This window comes from Protopterus annectens, chromosome 12.part0 (genome assembly GCF_019279795.1).
Source record: "Protopterus annectens isolate FY-2018-M chromosome 12.part0, PAN1.0, whole genome shotgun sequence".
NCBI lineage: Eukaryota > Metazoa > Chordata > Ceratodontiformes > Protopteridae > Protopterus > Protopterus annectens.
Genome location: NC_056746.1, coordinates 757,585,952 through 757,602,843, shown reverse-complemented (window position 1 = coordinate 757,602,843; position 16,892 = coordinate 757,585,952).

Sequence of the window (16,892 nt, the reverse complement as noted above, 5' to 3'; positions counted from 1 at the left end):
GTGATTGGCCACATCAGCAAATCACTTGCCCCATAAAAAATGACTTAGAACATTACAAAGTGGGAGGCTTTGCCCCTCACATCCCCCTAACTAACTATACCAACTCTGAGATCACACTACGATGGGGAAAGGGCAAACTCACTAGGATGGCCAAGCGATTCTTTTCTCAGGGAAAAAAATTGTTGATGTGGCCATTTGCTGAAATGGCACTTCACTATTTAAGGGTCGATGAAAAGGCATTCGATGGAAAGCCTTTTTGACAATATAATATAGACCCCCACACACACTTATCTCTATATCTATATCTATATGGATTCCTATTACAAGAACAAAAGTTCACTACTTCTAACTTGTAATAGGAAGCCTCACTTCTGTGACAGTTCACTTTAATGAACGTGAACTTTTGCATAAGTGCACTTCACTGAAAACACCGCAGCACAGTGGAGGATACAAAAACAAGCTATGTCCTCCACTATGGTGCAATAGTAATGGACCTTAGGGTTAGGGCACGGGTTAGGGTAGGGTGATAGATAGTAAAGCTATCCCCTTACCCTAACCCATGCCCTAACCCTAAGGTTCGTGACTATTGCACCATAGTGGAGGACACTGCTATGTCCTTCACTGTGCTGCAGTCATCACGGATCTTAGGGTTAGGGCACAGGTCATGGTAAGGGGATAGCCTATGACCCGTGCCCTAACCCTAAGGTCCGTGAGTACTGCACGGAAGTTCAGTACAAAACCCGTTCGTTGTACTGAACTTCACGTAAGTGCACTTTCGATTAATTGCACTTTCGCTGCAGTGAGCATTCCATGCACTATTTTGAATTAGTGAAAATTCGATCTAGTGTATGGAACCCATCTATATATATGTGTATATATATATATATATATATATATATATATATATATATATATATATATATATATATATATATATGTGTGTGTGTGTGTGTGTGTGTGTGTGTGTGTGTGTGTGTGTATATGTGTGTGTGTGTGTGTGTGTGTGTGTGTGTGTGTGTGTGTGTGTGTGTGTGTGTGTGTGTGTGTGTGTGTGTGTGTGTGTGTGTCTAAAGTGCAGAAGCTTTAAGAATGAGGTACAGCCAAGTTTCTTTCTCTCCCAAATTAACTTAGTATGTAATACTATGTGCTGCCTGCCTGCAGATTTTTAAAGCAAACCAGAGGAACAACTGTTATCATCTGGCAAAAGTAGAATCCCATTTGGTAGAAAGTTTTTTGTAGGTGTAAAAGAGAGAATGCACAAATGAGTGAATACTCATTTGAGTGAATTACATATGGATTAATTTAGTTTTATATAGCATATGTAAGCAAGAATATGCAAGAAACAATGTCTGAATGAAAAAGTGGTGGTTGTGAACATGCAAGACTGTGTTATAGCAGTCTGTGTGAATATGCAAGTGATCATGGGTTAGGGTTAGAGTGGCTAGAGTAATGTAACTACATGTAGAGAAAGGGTGTATATCATAAGTCCGAATGCCGAAACATCGAACTGGGATGTTCGAAGTCTAAAAATAGCGAAGCCGCAGAACATCGGTGAGCAGTTTCCGCGGCTTTGCTGTTTCCTCCACTGTGGTGTGATCTCAGATTTGGTATATTTAAGTAGGGGTGGTGGGGGCAACGCCCCCCACAGTAGAAACAGCATGTAGTGTTTGTGTGTTTCTGCATTTTGTACCGGAACTGGGGAAAAAAAAATCGCTGTTCTGAGTGTTCAGAGTTTTCAGTTTTCAAACTTTTGGGTTTGATATTTACATATTCAAAGTTTTGACACTTCGACTATGTGAGATAGACCATAGGGAAAAGCTCACCCAGACTCTGCCATGACTTGCTGTGAGGGAAAGGTTAGTTTGCTTTTGCTTTCTTGTATCTTCTACTACTTTATTGCCTTCTTCTATTTTGTATATTATGATTTGTTTTCTTTATACTGTGTTTTACTTGTATTCTGCTTTTATTTGCATATTAAAACTAGGAAAGAGACCACAGCTTTGTCTCCTGTGAGTCATACAGAAATTAGAATAGGTCAGTTAAGGAGTCACATAGAAGTTAAAACAGCTCAATTAAAGTTAATTATCTGTGAACTGAGGATGAGGCTAGGCACTAAACCTTCTATTTAAGTGGTAAAATAAAACATTTCAAAGCTTTATTGCAAAAGCTCACCCAGACTCTGCCACAACTTGCTGTGAGGGAAAGGTTAGTTTGCTTTTGCTTTCTTGTATTTTGTATTACTTTATTGCCTTCTTCTTTTTTGTATATTGCGATTTGTTTTCTTTACACTGTGTTTTACTTGTATTCTGCTTTTAATTGCATATTTAAACTATGAAAGAGAACACAGCTGTTTCTCTTGTAAGTCACACAGAAATGTTTCCTGTACCCTCCCTCTCTGGCGCTGTTGTGTTCTTAGTCATCTGTCTTTATAGTTGCCTGTCTCTTCTGTTAATTTGACCACCTATCTCATTTTTCCTACCTTTTCACTGGCTGTTGTGAGTAAGCACAAAATTACCATTTTCTGAAATCACTCCCCTTCAACTATTTAAATTTATGGGTCATCCCAGTGTATTCCATAAAACCAGAATACAAAGTACCCACCCATTTTCAATGTATCTTGCTCTTTTTAAAATATGTGGCTCTCCACTTAGACAGCTAAAGCTTACATTACCCCCTCTTTCACATTGAACTGCTTAGTGCACACTGCAGTGCTTATGATATTAATCCATTTTTCCATCATAGCTTTAAAATCTGCAACAACTATTGAAAGACCACCGATTATCAGAGATCCCACATTTTGTCTCTCAGTAGTCATCCTGGCATTAATGCTTCATTTTTCTCCTGGTGACAGAAGCAGTGCAGGGACATTCTTTCCTGGAGACTGCTGATCACAAGAAAGCCTAGTAACTGCTTCATAGATGACAGCTTGGAATTTGTGCTTATATTCTGCTCCTAGTGAGAGAAGGAGCACAGTAAAGTGATTCCTGCTTCTGGTTGGGCAGTGATTCTCTGTGCTTGATGTTTCAGATTGGTCTGGTTGCTTTTCAAGACATCTATTAGGAAAAGGTTACAACAAACCTGCAGACCCATTCATCATTTGGGACAAGAGTGCGGCCTGCTTCTCATCTTTATATTACCTCATCCTTAAATTTTTAGGGTCTACTTATTAGTCTCCCCTCAAGTGTTTGGCAGTGCCCTGTATAGACACAGATACCTTGAGTGACATTTTTCCTGGAAAAGCATGACTGAAATTTCACCAATATCTAGTTCCACACAGGACAACTAGTTTGCAATGGCAAGCACTGTCCCCAGAGTTGGAAACCGGATACTCCTGACATTCCTTTATATTCTCACTCCAACAGTCTAATCTACAAAAAAGGGTCTGCTGCCATGGATATGAACTTTCCTACTATCTCCATTACCAGCTTGGTGGATATGGGCATCCTGAGACAATGTAGAAATTGTCACATGTTTACTGACAACCAGTTAATTCTCAAACAAACTGACAAGGCATGTGAGAGATGTATTTGCATAAAATCACTGGAGGCAAAGTTCTCACAATAAAAGTACTCCTAATGTCAATAAGGTTATCAATAGTACACACTCTGCACCTATCACACACAATGCAAAGTAGACATATAGACCCACATATGCTGAGGTACTTAAATATAACCTTCCTAACCCCCAAAGACCTCCTAGATGAAGTACAAATAACAAATACCCCCAGCTGCCTTAAATGCATTCTTTCAAAACAACACACACCAACACATAGAGCCACATCTCATGGAACCTCTACTTCTAAGTACATAAGGCAAGCCACCACACAATCCAACATTCTGGTCATTGGAGCCTCCATCGTGAAATGCACTGATGTCCCTTTCACAAGGCTAACAAAGGAAAGTCACAGTCAGTTTCTTGTCAGGCACTAGGATCTGCTACATTGTGAATGCATTCAGATCATTGGACCACAAGTACCAGTATAACTGCGTCATAGTCCATGTGTGTGAAAATGACCTGAGATGTACCTCCCTACTCTATATGAAGAGAGACATCAGGGAGCTCTGAGAATATGTGTCCCAGGCTGATATGAGTGTAGCATTGAGCATCATTTTAACTTCTCCAAGGATGATGCCATAATACAAAAAATGATGACAGACTTTAATAATTGGCTTAGTTTCTGGTGTCATTCTAAGGGGGTGCAATATTTGTCAGCATAGAAGGAGATGATCAAAAGAACATACTGCTTTGCCAGGGATGGTCTGCACCTCTGTCCTCTAGGCTTTTGATTATTAGCTAAAATATTGTCTTACCCATAGTGCCTTTTTTTAGGCAATGCTAAACTGAAAGTACTTCCAACATAGCAAACCAAAACCAAGAATATCTAAAGGTATTACTGCTCAATTCTAGGAATCTAAAGAAAATTTTTGACTCCTTAGAAGCTGTCTTTACCCTAGGAAATGATGACATCTGCATAGCCACTGAGACATGGTTTAAAGCTGTGGAGGGAACATGGACAGTACAAGGTTATAATGACTTCCACATATTTAGACAAGCTACTACACAGACAGGGACTAAATGTGGAGAGGTCTCAATTTACATAAAAAATAAATATACCTCAAAGCTGGTCAAACAGGACAATGCACTTGTGCTATTCCATGTTCAAATTACCATTGGCAAAATCCAATATCACTTTGTTGTAAGCTATAGGTCCCCCTCTATGACCAAGGAAACCCATACCATGTATTTAAACTTATTGGAAACACTCACCATTTAGCCCAGTACCATATTCATGGGTGACATTAATTACCCCACTATTAACTAGGAATCATATATTACACCAAATGAACCGGCACAGAGATTCCTGGACTTTGTAAACACAAACTCCCTCGAGCAGATTGCCAATACACCAACCAGTAGTGCAACCATACTGGATCTGGTCCTCACTTATATATATGAGAGTGCTGCACACCCTCTAGTGTAGTGTCTTCTCTGGTAAGGTCAGATCATAAAATGGTCTCCTTTGAAGTAGAAATAAAACCTGGACCCCCAGCTAACCCTGGAATATTCAGGAACTACTTTAAGGCTAACTTCCTGCTATTAAGTGATAACCTGGCAAAATTCCAAGCCTCCATAAACCCTGAGAACACTGCTGCCTATGCATAACTGTTCAAAGAAATCCTATACAAGCATGTTAATAGCTGATAAAAATACTAAAACAACAAAACGCAGTATGAGATGGGAGTCACAGAGACTGGAGCAATAAAAGACAAAAATAATGAGTTTAATTAGCACTTTCATCTTAACAAATTAAGACTTCATCAGACAGAATGTTTTTACCGGTTTGTCTTGGTTGGTTCACTTTATCAGGTTAATGGTTGCATAGAGGTAGCCACACCCACAAGGAAGAAGTAGAGAACTAACTCATAAACAAGCCACCCTGGTGGAATCACAAAGTCAATAGGCTGTATAAGAGAATCAAGGAATTCATGGCAAAAACGAGGATGTGCAGCACACAACAGGCTAAAAGCAATCTCGTCAAGCTAAACAAACAGCCCAGAGAATAAATAAAGTCTACCAAAGCTAAATTTGAGGTAAATTTATCTTCCCAGGCCCAGGAAAACCACAAGCATGCTTTAACTATGGCTGCAACCTCAAATTGTAAATGGAGCCACATATACTGAGCCAGAAGATACAGCAAACCTACTACTTGACAAATTCAGCTCCAACTTTACACCTCTCTCCCCCTCAACCTTCCCTCAGGAAATACCATCAAGTATAACTCCCCCTGCTATCACTAGGGAACAAGTCCTTAATGCTCTCTCTAAGGTCAAGAACACTGCATCAATGGGCCCAGACAATATCCCAGGATGCCTTCTAAATAGCATGAAACATGACCTATCATGCCCTCTGGAATTGCTATTTAACTGTAGCCTCCAAACAGGTAGTGCCTCATGAATGGATAACAGCAACAGTCATCCCTCTGCACAAAGGTGGGCCATCTACAGACCCTGGAAGCTACAAACCCGGAAATCTCACTAGTCTTATATGCAAAGCCATGGAAATAATTATTATGGGAATTATCAGTAATGATATAGTAAACCTCCAGACATTGGACCCAACCCAGTCTGGTTTCATCAAGGACAGGTCATGCCTACTCAACCTAGTGGACTTCTTTGAAAAAATTCACCAAAGTGTTGGATGATAGCAAAATGGTGCACACTGCCTACCTTGACCTGTCCAAGGCATTTGACATAATACTCCACAAACTCAAGGGGTTATGTACAAACCCGTATGTCACCCAACTGTCTCACAGGATGCAGGAAGTTAGAATTGAGGAGTCCACCTCTACAAAGAGGCCGCTCACAACTGGAGTGCCACAGAGTTTGGTCCTTGGACTGCTCCTTTTTTGCATCTACATCTCTGAAGCCAAGGTCAGTGTCATTGGTCTCTGTGTGACTAAATTTGCAGATGATTGCAAATTAGGAGCTGGCGTTGAATCCCGCACCAACATAAATGTTCTCCAGGAAGGGCTGACACAGACAAACAACTGTTGTCAGAGCCATGGACTAAAATTAAATGCAAAGAAATGCATAATAGTATCCTTTGGGAAGTCACCCACCCCTGGTAAATATCATATTGACAACACACCCCTTAGATTGGACCCAGTAGTCAGGGACATAGTGACACACATAGACAGTACTTTAGCCTTTGACCATCATGTGTCTACAGTAGTGAGGAAATCATTCTATGTTGACCAATTTCTAAACAAAAGTATGGCACCTAGGTCCAAGGACATCATTGTTCCACCGTATTTGGCATTCATCAAACCTATCATTGAATACAGTGCCCCCTATTTGTATGCACCCAACCAGGCATATCCAACAACTGGAATGTTCACAGAGGTTCCTCACTAAAAGAATACAGATGCTAAGTAAAATGTCCTATGCAGGCCATTTCAAGGCCCGATCCCTGTATTCTGCCTCCTACAGGCTGTCGAGGGGAAATCTATGATTGGCATATAGGGCATTGTCAGACCCCATTCTGATGGACCTCCTGCATATCTACAAAACAAGCAACACCAGAATTACCCATTCTAAAGACTTAAACCTTGCTTGTAATATAAATAGAACCTGCTAGAGAGACAGGTGCATCCTAGAGACTACACTGTCTCTGGACCAGTCTCCCCATCCATGTGAAGCAGAGTTCCTCCCTAACCCAATTCAAGTGTAACTTGGGCAATTGGATGGGGAACAGGAAATTCATCCCTGGCTTAGTATCTGTATCTCTAACAGACACAGGCAACCTGTAAATGGTTAATCTAGTAGGCTCCTGCTTGCAAATGTTTCATCATCCAAGCCCGTATTTACACTTATCAAGGGTACCAGAACTTGCCAGAGATTTGGGATGCATGGCTAGGTTTAAAAAGGCTCCTGTGGTCATTATCCTAGTAAACACCTAAGAATCTATGAACCTAAGGATATGGTTAGTTGAAGGGTACGACTAAGGTTAGAGTTATGGTTAAGCAACCTATGCCATCTTACTCATGTGTGCTAACCCTAAACTTAACCATCACCCTATCCATGCTCCTAAACCTAACCATAGATATTATGATACTGAAAACCCTTTCTCTAACCATACCTACACAAGACAAAACTTAATCTCAGTTTTGTTTACTGGTATAGGGCTTTTTTGTTGGAAAGAAGTATTCAGTGTTTTGTAAATGCCTCTTTTTTTGCTCTAACATTTGTGAGTTTTCTACCTTTCATGATGCACGTGTGTGTGTGTGTGTGTGTGTGTGTGTGTGTGTGTGTGTGTGTGTGTGTGTGTGTGTGTAAATATAAAATACACACACACACATACACACACACACATATATATATATATATATATATATAAGATATATATGTGTGTGTGTGTGTGTATATACATATATATATATATATATATATATATATATATATATATATATGTGTGTGTGTGTGTGTGTATATATATATATATACATATATATATATATATATATATATATATATATATATATATGTATATGGATTCACTTCATAACACTGAAACTCAAAACACACTGAAACTTCAAAATCTTGAAAACTCAAAACACTGAAACTCAAAACACTGAAAACACATATCATACATATACTGAGTTTAAACAACATAAATCATAGCACTTTCCCCCAAGTGTAAGCAGGGTGAGAAGCCACCCTTTACACCCCTCACCCCCTGCTACTTATATATATATATATATATATATATATATATCAATTCCAAGATTGCACTTCACTACACTAAGTGCAATTTTGAAGTTGATATATTTAGCATTTTTAGCTCTCTCTCTCTCTCTCTCTGTCTATAGATATAAATATATATATATATATATATATATATATATATATATATATAATGGGATTCACTTCATAAAACTGAAAGCTCAAAACACTGAAACTTCAAAATCTTGAAAACTCAAAACACTGAAAACACATATCATACATATACTGAGTTTAAGCAACATAAATCATAGCACTTTCCACCCAAGTGTAAGCAGGAGGGCAAGCCCCCCTGCCCCCCTCGTGTGGGGGCATGGACCGCCCACACCCCCTGCTACTTATATATATCAACTCCAAGATTGCACTTCACTACACTAGGTGCAATCTTGGAGTTGATATATTTAAGTAGCAGGGGGTGGGGGGCACAGCCTCCCACATGGGGGGTGCCGGGGGGCTTGCCCACCTGCTTACACTTGGTGGAAAGTGCTATGATTTATGTTGTTTAAACTCAGTATATGTATGATATGTGTTTTCAGTATTTTGAGTTTCAGTGTTTTGAGTTTTCAGTGTTTTGGTCTTCTATATTATGAAGTTTTCTCATTTTCAGTGTTTTGAGTTTTCAGTGTTATGAAGTGAATCCATATAATGATATACCTAGTCCACTGATAAATTAAATTTATTAAAATAAACCAACCCCAATAAGCAAACATGAAATCTTAGTTAACTGAGAAAGCTGCACAGATGTCTAAGCTGGATACTAAACTTATTTGAACAAGAGCAGATCTTTTGATGTCTTTGAAATCCATAAGCGGTAAAACAAATTAAGTTTAGTTATAAATAAGCCTGGAGCCTCTTTCACAAATGAAAAAAAAAACATTCACTGACATTGAAATCATATAAAACTTGTCAACAATGGGTCTACATATGTTTTAGTCAAGGGCTGCCAAAGATTATATCAATAGAAAGAAGTTCCAATACCAAAAACATGCAATGTATTACTAAAAAGGGGTGGAGCCTAGATGGCCAACTGAAAGCATCTTTAGTAAAGAACTCTGCAGTATTCTTTTCAAAAAACAGAATTTGAGTAAATTTATATGGTCTTCTTCAACTAAATTTACTTCAGAATTGTTCTACAACCAACTTATTCTGGCTTTTGATGAAAACATTGAGTTTTCCATTTGGAAATATTTATTGAACTTGCCTTAAATTTCCTAGGATGCATGGCTAGGCTTAAAAAGGCCCTTGTGGTTGTTAGCCTAGTAAACACCTATGAAGCTATTGAAATCTTTACACCATATTCCTCTATCAAAAATGACATTCAACAGATGATGTCTTCTCTTCAGTATCTTTTTATTTACAAAGACTCTTTTCAACACCGACTGGACAGCCTGCAGGAATACAGTTTAAAACAAACTATCTTACTTAAAGACATTGGGCAGGATTCACAAAGCCTCCGTGTAAGAGTTACAAGGCTTACACGGAGGCTGCAGTTAAACGGTGTGACATCAGCATGTCATGCATATGCATGAGGGCATGCTGAATCACACCTAAGGCTTACACGGTCTGTGGAAGACAGTAGGGGCGTGTCCGTAGGCCGAGCCCTGCAAACGGACACTCCCCTAGAAGAGTAAAAGTCCCGAAAGTAAACCCCCACGACAGAGTCCATGGAAATGTGAATAAACACAACACAACACATGCCCCCACAGACTATGAACATAAAATATATAAATGAGCATGTTATATATTTTTTTTAAATTGTAAAGATGTTTGTCTGTGAGTGCGCTCGTTTGCGCGGGCGTGCCCGGCACTTAGCCACAGTTAGCAGTCAGTGGAAAAGCATATAAGAACTAAATATGCAAAGTAAGCCAAAAAGCAATAGCATAGCAGTAGAGACATCGGCTGAAGAGCAGGCAGTCATGGTTCGAGCCCCCACAACATCAATTTTTATCTTTAGTGACATAACAAGTCCCTGACATATATGTACACATATAAAATTAAATTTTATGTAAAATGTAATGAAATGGGCTATTTAGATAACAAAATAATAAAAAATGCCAGATGTGCCTATAGCTGAGCTACAGTTTAACAAGTTGAGTGCATCTGCCCGTAGGTGACCAGTGGTTTAACAGGTGTAAAATGAGTGCCCGAAGGTGAGCAGAGGTTTAACAGGTGTGAAATAAGTGCCCGTAGGTGAGCAGTGGTTTAACACGCTGAAAATGTGTGCCCCTAGCTGAGCTGAGCGTAATATGCGTGCTGACAGACAAATGAAGCGTAAACCAGCTTAACCCATTTGCGCTGAGCTGCGCACCGTGCCAACAAGCTAACCGACGGGCAACGTTGAGCAAGCTGTAACAAAACTGCCTTTACACAGACACACCTCCTAGCCTGTGTAGACAGTCATAAAATATAAAAAGCAGTAGCAAGGTTCGAACCCAGGATACCATGCACCATAGTCAAGGTACTGAACCACTAAGCCATGACAGCTGTACTTAGAAATGCAGTAATAGCAAATATATAGGAATGAATAGAAAGAGGAGCATGACAAAGCAGGTTTTGTGAAGCTGATACAATTCCAAAATGGCCAATCACAGAAGTGCGGGAAAAACAGCATGTATAAGCCCCATAGGTGGGAATACACAGCATAACCAATTGTAGAACCAACTTGCAGCCAGAATGTCAGGTGTAAGTGAGGGTAGTTGCTTTCGAGCACAGAGGTGGGGCGTTGAGGAGTCCAGATATATGGTTTTGCTCCTTGTCCACAGTCATGAGGCCCAACTCATGCAGGGCCAAGTCCTGTGGGGAGCATATAGGGCTGAGGCGTGGGACCGGTTGGCTCATGATCTAACCAGTGCCACAGGGATTCTAAGGACTGGTGAGCAGGTCTGTCACCATCATGCGGACCTGAAGAGACAGAAGCAGGACCAACTGAACCGTTGGATCCAGGAGGCCCAGCAAATGCCGAATGCCCCACTACTGAGTAAGTTACATCTAATTATTTATGTGAGAAATTAACCTAGCTGATATTATGGAGATGTGTATTCCAATATTACTTTATTTATATTACAGCTGCAGGTGTCCGTTCTGCGAACCGTAGAGCCTATGGCGATAGGCTGGTGCGGTTGCGCCACCAGGTAGGTCAGTAATCCTCTCCCTGTAACTGTAAATAAATATAAAAGTATGACAGTTAGCAAAAGAGTGCAGTGTAGTCACTAAGTAATAAAATGTGCAAGTAACAGTGTAAGAGGGTTTGCAAGTATTGCTTGATTACAAAAGTATGTTGCAGTCTGTAATCCAAACAGAAAAATGAAAATGTCTGAAATAAAGTCTGAAATAAAGATGTCCCACCTGTAATATAATAGTACACAACCTGCAGCAGGCTGAAAAGTACAGCTGCAGAAGCTGAGTAAAACACATGTGTGAAATATATCCCTGTTGAAATACTGAAACATGACAGAAGTGAGACTGTTGGAAAGGATTGTAATAACTACATGTAAAACATGTCAATAAAGCCTAGAAGTAAGTACCATCCTGAATTGTAAAAATAAAACAAGTGAGAGAGTGTGAGAAAGAGTTATGAATCCACCAATAAAGTAGTAATAACTCCTGAATAAAGTATACTGCAGTCAGTAGAGAATGAAATGAATGTGACAAGCAGAACCAAACTGTGAAATGTGTTCAAAATGTTCCTGCAGCTGGAATGTGTATCCCAAAATCTGGATATGTTGCTCTCAGTCTGTAATATGCAGATAGTATGGTTGTCTGAAATACCAAACATCCACAGTTGTCTATAGCTATATAAAGCAAATGTAGCAGGATGATGTAGCTGAACAGAGCCAGATATGAACGTGTATGAATAAAAATGAAAATGTATATTGATGTAGCAGTAACATTCCTATCACCAACTTGAAGTAGTTATCACATAGGAAACTGTAGGTAGAACTGTAGTGTGTATATATCTGCAGCTATTAGAAATGTACAGCATATGTATTGGTATTTGAAGGTGTTAATTAAATTTTCTTCACCCTACCCTATAACCACATATAATCCATTCCATGTGAAATTGGTATGTGCAATCACAATTAACACCCCTGGACATTTGTCCTGTTGGGTCATACATATTTGCATGTACGTTGATGCATCTGCCCTGTTCATACATCCAAACCTGATGGCCTGTTGCCATCAATCAACCCTGCATGTTGTTGGACTGTGTATTGCTGTTCAAATTCTGCATGTGTTATGCTTGCTGTTCAATGGTTTGAATATCTGGGTGTTTGGTTAATGGGAATACTAATGCATGCTGTTACAACTAATTGTGAATGGTATTGTATGTTACTAACCCAAACTGTCATGACATAATGCAAAATATAGGACGACAGGGAAGGCGGGTTCCAGCGGACCCACCTCTCCCACCTCAGCTGGCGAGTGCACCTGGCAGTAGTGCCCAGTCCGGACCCTCCTCCGGTGGCCCTGTGCCACCTGCAGGTGGAAGCGCTGCAGGATGGGGCTCATCCCCCCCTGCAAGTGTGGCCGGAGGAGAACCACCACTCACCCTCCGTAGCGTCCGGACTGTGGTGCGTAGGGAGATCCAGGAAGCTGTTCTTGGGCCCCTACGCCAGCTTGAGGCACAGGTGTCACAACTAACGGGCATGCCTGCTGCCCGGCCTACACAGCCCCCAGCACAGCCCCGTCCTGGGCAGTTAAGGCACAGTGGCAACTGCCCATGGGTGGGGATATCAGTTCCACTGTTGCCATCTGTGGGCTCATGGGCTCTAGATATCCAAACATCCATCCCCGTCAATTGTGTAATCCCCCCACACGTGTCATACACCACCCCTATATGCGTCTTGTTTGTCTTGTCTGTTGACCTACCCAACCTACCTCCCCAGCTATACCGACTTCCTTTACCTGACATACCACTCTCACCTGAAGAAAAAAAAAAAAAAAGGGCACTCTGTACCCACAAAAAAATTACTCCCCATACATAGCTGCCCATTTCGTACACATGTCTGCTGGACATGGAAACTGTCAATTACAATTGGCTGTACAACAAGTATTATTGTTGTCCTTACACCTCTCTCAGGGGTGGAAGGTTTCAAATGTCACACCAAATTACAAACATATACACAGCTGTTGCTGATGAAGAAGTGGGCAGCTATGGGCCTTACCTACATCCCTCCTGCAAAACCCAAGCTTGTTTCCCTACTGTGTTACCCTCTTTGTGACCCCTTTTTCACCACTTTCCTGTCTCCCCATTTTCATTTCTTTCAAAGAAAATAGCGCGGGTGTGCGCAAGAGTAAGCACTTTTAAGCGGTTGTAAGCAGGTGTGCGCGGAGCTGAACGCCAGTGCGCATGTGGGAGCTCCGCGCAAACCAGCGCTAACCCGGTTACAACTGCTTAAAAGTGCCTTAGTCACTCTGAATAACATGTCCTGTAGTCTGTTCAAAAGCAAAATAAAATCCCACTGTCAGTCTCGAACCCAGGACCCTGGAAACAGTAGTCTGCTTGACTTACCACTAAGCCATGACTGTTATATAAGAACATTGTGCTACAATAAATATATCATGTAATATTAGGAATGAATGTAAAGGGAATATAGGATGTGTTGTACACAAAGAATGTCATGTATATTTACTGTCAAATCTAGTGGATTTCTATAATAGTAGTGTGCGAACAGAAACAGCCATGCTAGTTGGTAGCTAGTAGGTAATAATGTCACTGTAGCACCTTGCAAGCCACACACATACTCAAAGCAGGATAATCACTGCCCATACCCCACAACCTCTTACAGGAACACATCCGGACCAAGTAATAAAATATGTGGAGCAAAGGGCCAAAAACAGGGACACATTCCAAATAATGTTACAACAAACTTAGACAGTTCAGAGAGTAACAGGTTCTGCATTTTGTTGGATGTTTGGAAGGGTATGAAATCTGAAACTTAAATGTTTGTCACTATAGTCTGACTTCAGCCCAGAGTGATTTGCCAGAAAGAGCTGTTCATGAGATATCGACCAAAATATGAGGCAGAAATGTGGACAACCTGCAAATATCTGTACACTTGAGAGGTCTGACACTGCCATATTTGAATAGTTAAGAGCCTAGACATAGCAACAGTGACTGAGTTACAGGGATGCCCCACAGACTCCATGTGAAATGTACAAACAGTAGGCAGAAAGGTGTTACAACACATGCAATGGTAACTATGAAGTCCTGAAAGTATGCACCACTTGCACGGCAGAAATAGTGTAGTAATACATATGCTCATGCTATCCCACAGTCACAACTGCAGAATACCAGACAATTTAATGGGTGTACCCCACTGATATGTACCATTCCATGAGGCAGATAAAAGATGCACCTGAGAGTCTCTGGGGCCTGCTTAGCAGCATACTCAAATACCCTAATAGATGTCAAGGCCCACACCATGGCCAGACCACACTGCATGCAGTAACACCCTAGCAGATATAGCAAGCATTCCAAGGTGTGAATGTACATGGATAATAGGAAAGCCACAGCAACACACTACAGTCAAGACACCTAGCAGGCATACAAGTAGTGAATGTAAAGGGCAAATATTGAAGCCATAGCAACAAAGTGCAAGAGCCACTGATATACACCAGTTACACCACATGTCCCACAGGAAAGCACACACCCCCACGTTAACAGTAGTAGTAGTCTTAGGTGTCAGTGTGCATACACACTTAGTACAGGAAACTGGAGAAATGAATGGAGAAATGTTAATCTACAACACAGCCAGAAATATGAGAGAGATACTAACCTTTACACTCACAGAACAGTGTCCACAGCATACCAGCATGGTCCCTGCCCTTAAAATATGAAAGGGCTACACCTATCTCACATACCTCTTTATAGCACTGTACTGAAAACACAGTGAGAACTGCAATCAGTACACAACTGGCTGCATGCAATTAGCAAATGCTGGCTAACAATTGGTGCAGAGGCCATCACATGGACATTTGCAGATACCTACAAAAGCATGCTGTACTCCCAGTCCACACATGCAATACTTTCATTGCACCCTGTGGAGGTAGGGAGAGACAGAGAGAGAGAGAGAGAGAGACAGAGAAAAAAAAATTAAACATATACAAACAAAACCGGTCAGCAACAACCACTTGAAAGCTGACAACTGGCAAGTGGAGCAGCAGGACACAAAACCAGACGACAACACAAGCAGCTGTGACAAACACAGGTAATGTAAAGTAATACTATAAAAGTCTACATACTGTGAACCCTCCATATGTGTCATTGGTCTGTATCCATATGTATATGAAGATGTGCAAAGGGCAGGGGACATACAGCAACTATCAGTGAAGGCTGTACATACATATGTATGTGAGAGCATCTATATGCACATATCAATGTAGGTTGTAGTGCAATGTACAAAGTAGGTTTCACAGTTATGTATGTTTAGCAGTATGTTAGTGTGTGTATACAGTTTTGTAAACAAACATGTTGATATACCTATCTATCATATGGATATGTATGTATGCCAATATATGTATGTATATATATATATATATATATATATATATATATATATATATATATATATATATATATATATATATAATATGCATATATGTATACATACATAGAGAGAGATGTAGGAATACATAGACAGATGTAGATAGATAGAATATGTACAAACATATATATGTAATACACACATACAGATATAGATATATGTAGATACATATACATAGACAGACAGATCTGACTATCTACAGGTATGACTGTATATGATGATCTCACACTCCCCTGTCCCACCCCCTCTGTCACTCTCACTCCCTCTCTGTCACACCCCCCTCCATATTTTTAGCAATATATGTACATCAATATATATATGTGTATATGTATACAGACATATATATATATATATATATATATATATATATATATATATATATATATATATACATACATATAGATATATCTATATACATATATATATATATATATATATATATATATATATATATATATATAGAGAGAGAGAGAGAGAGAGAGATGTATATATATTCTGAGTGAGGCACATGTGTACAGATGTATTGCAACAGGTGCCTGGTGACAAAGGCATGGAGTGAACACCAGTGTCAAAACTGGAGTACCATACCCCATTTCAAATCGCCTACACCAGTAACCACCAGATATGGGATTGGCTGCCCACCACTGCATGTGTCAGGGGTGAACAGGGTCATAAATGTGTACAATAGTCCCCCCAATGATATTCACAGTGGCACACTATTCCTGGAATACCTGCACATGGTATGTGTCAGCAGACATGGTGTGTCAGCTATGGACATGTAGGTCAGTGTACCCCTCCACACCACATAATGGCTGCCACGGTATGTACCTCACATGACAGCTACAGATATGGAGAAGGGCACAGTGACATGTACAACACTGTGTCAATGCACTCAAACACATTACCAATACACAGTGACTGACAACACCACAGAGTACACACATACTACCCACATAGAGGTTACAACTCCTGGATTTACATACTTAAGTCACACCCATGACAGATGTCCAACAACCATAGTAACACCTCACACCATCCACAACCTAAATGACTGCTGTGTGTCATC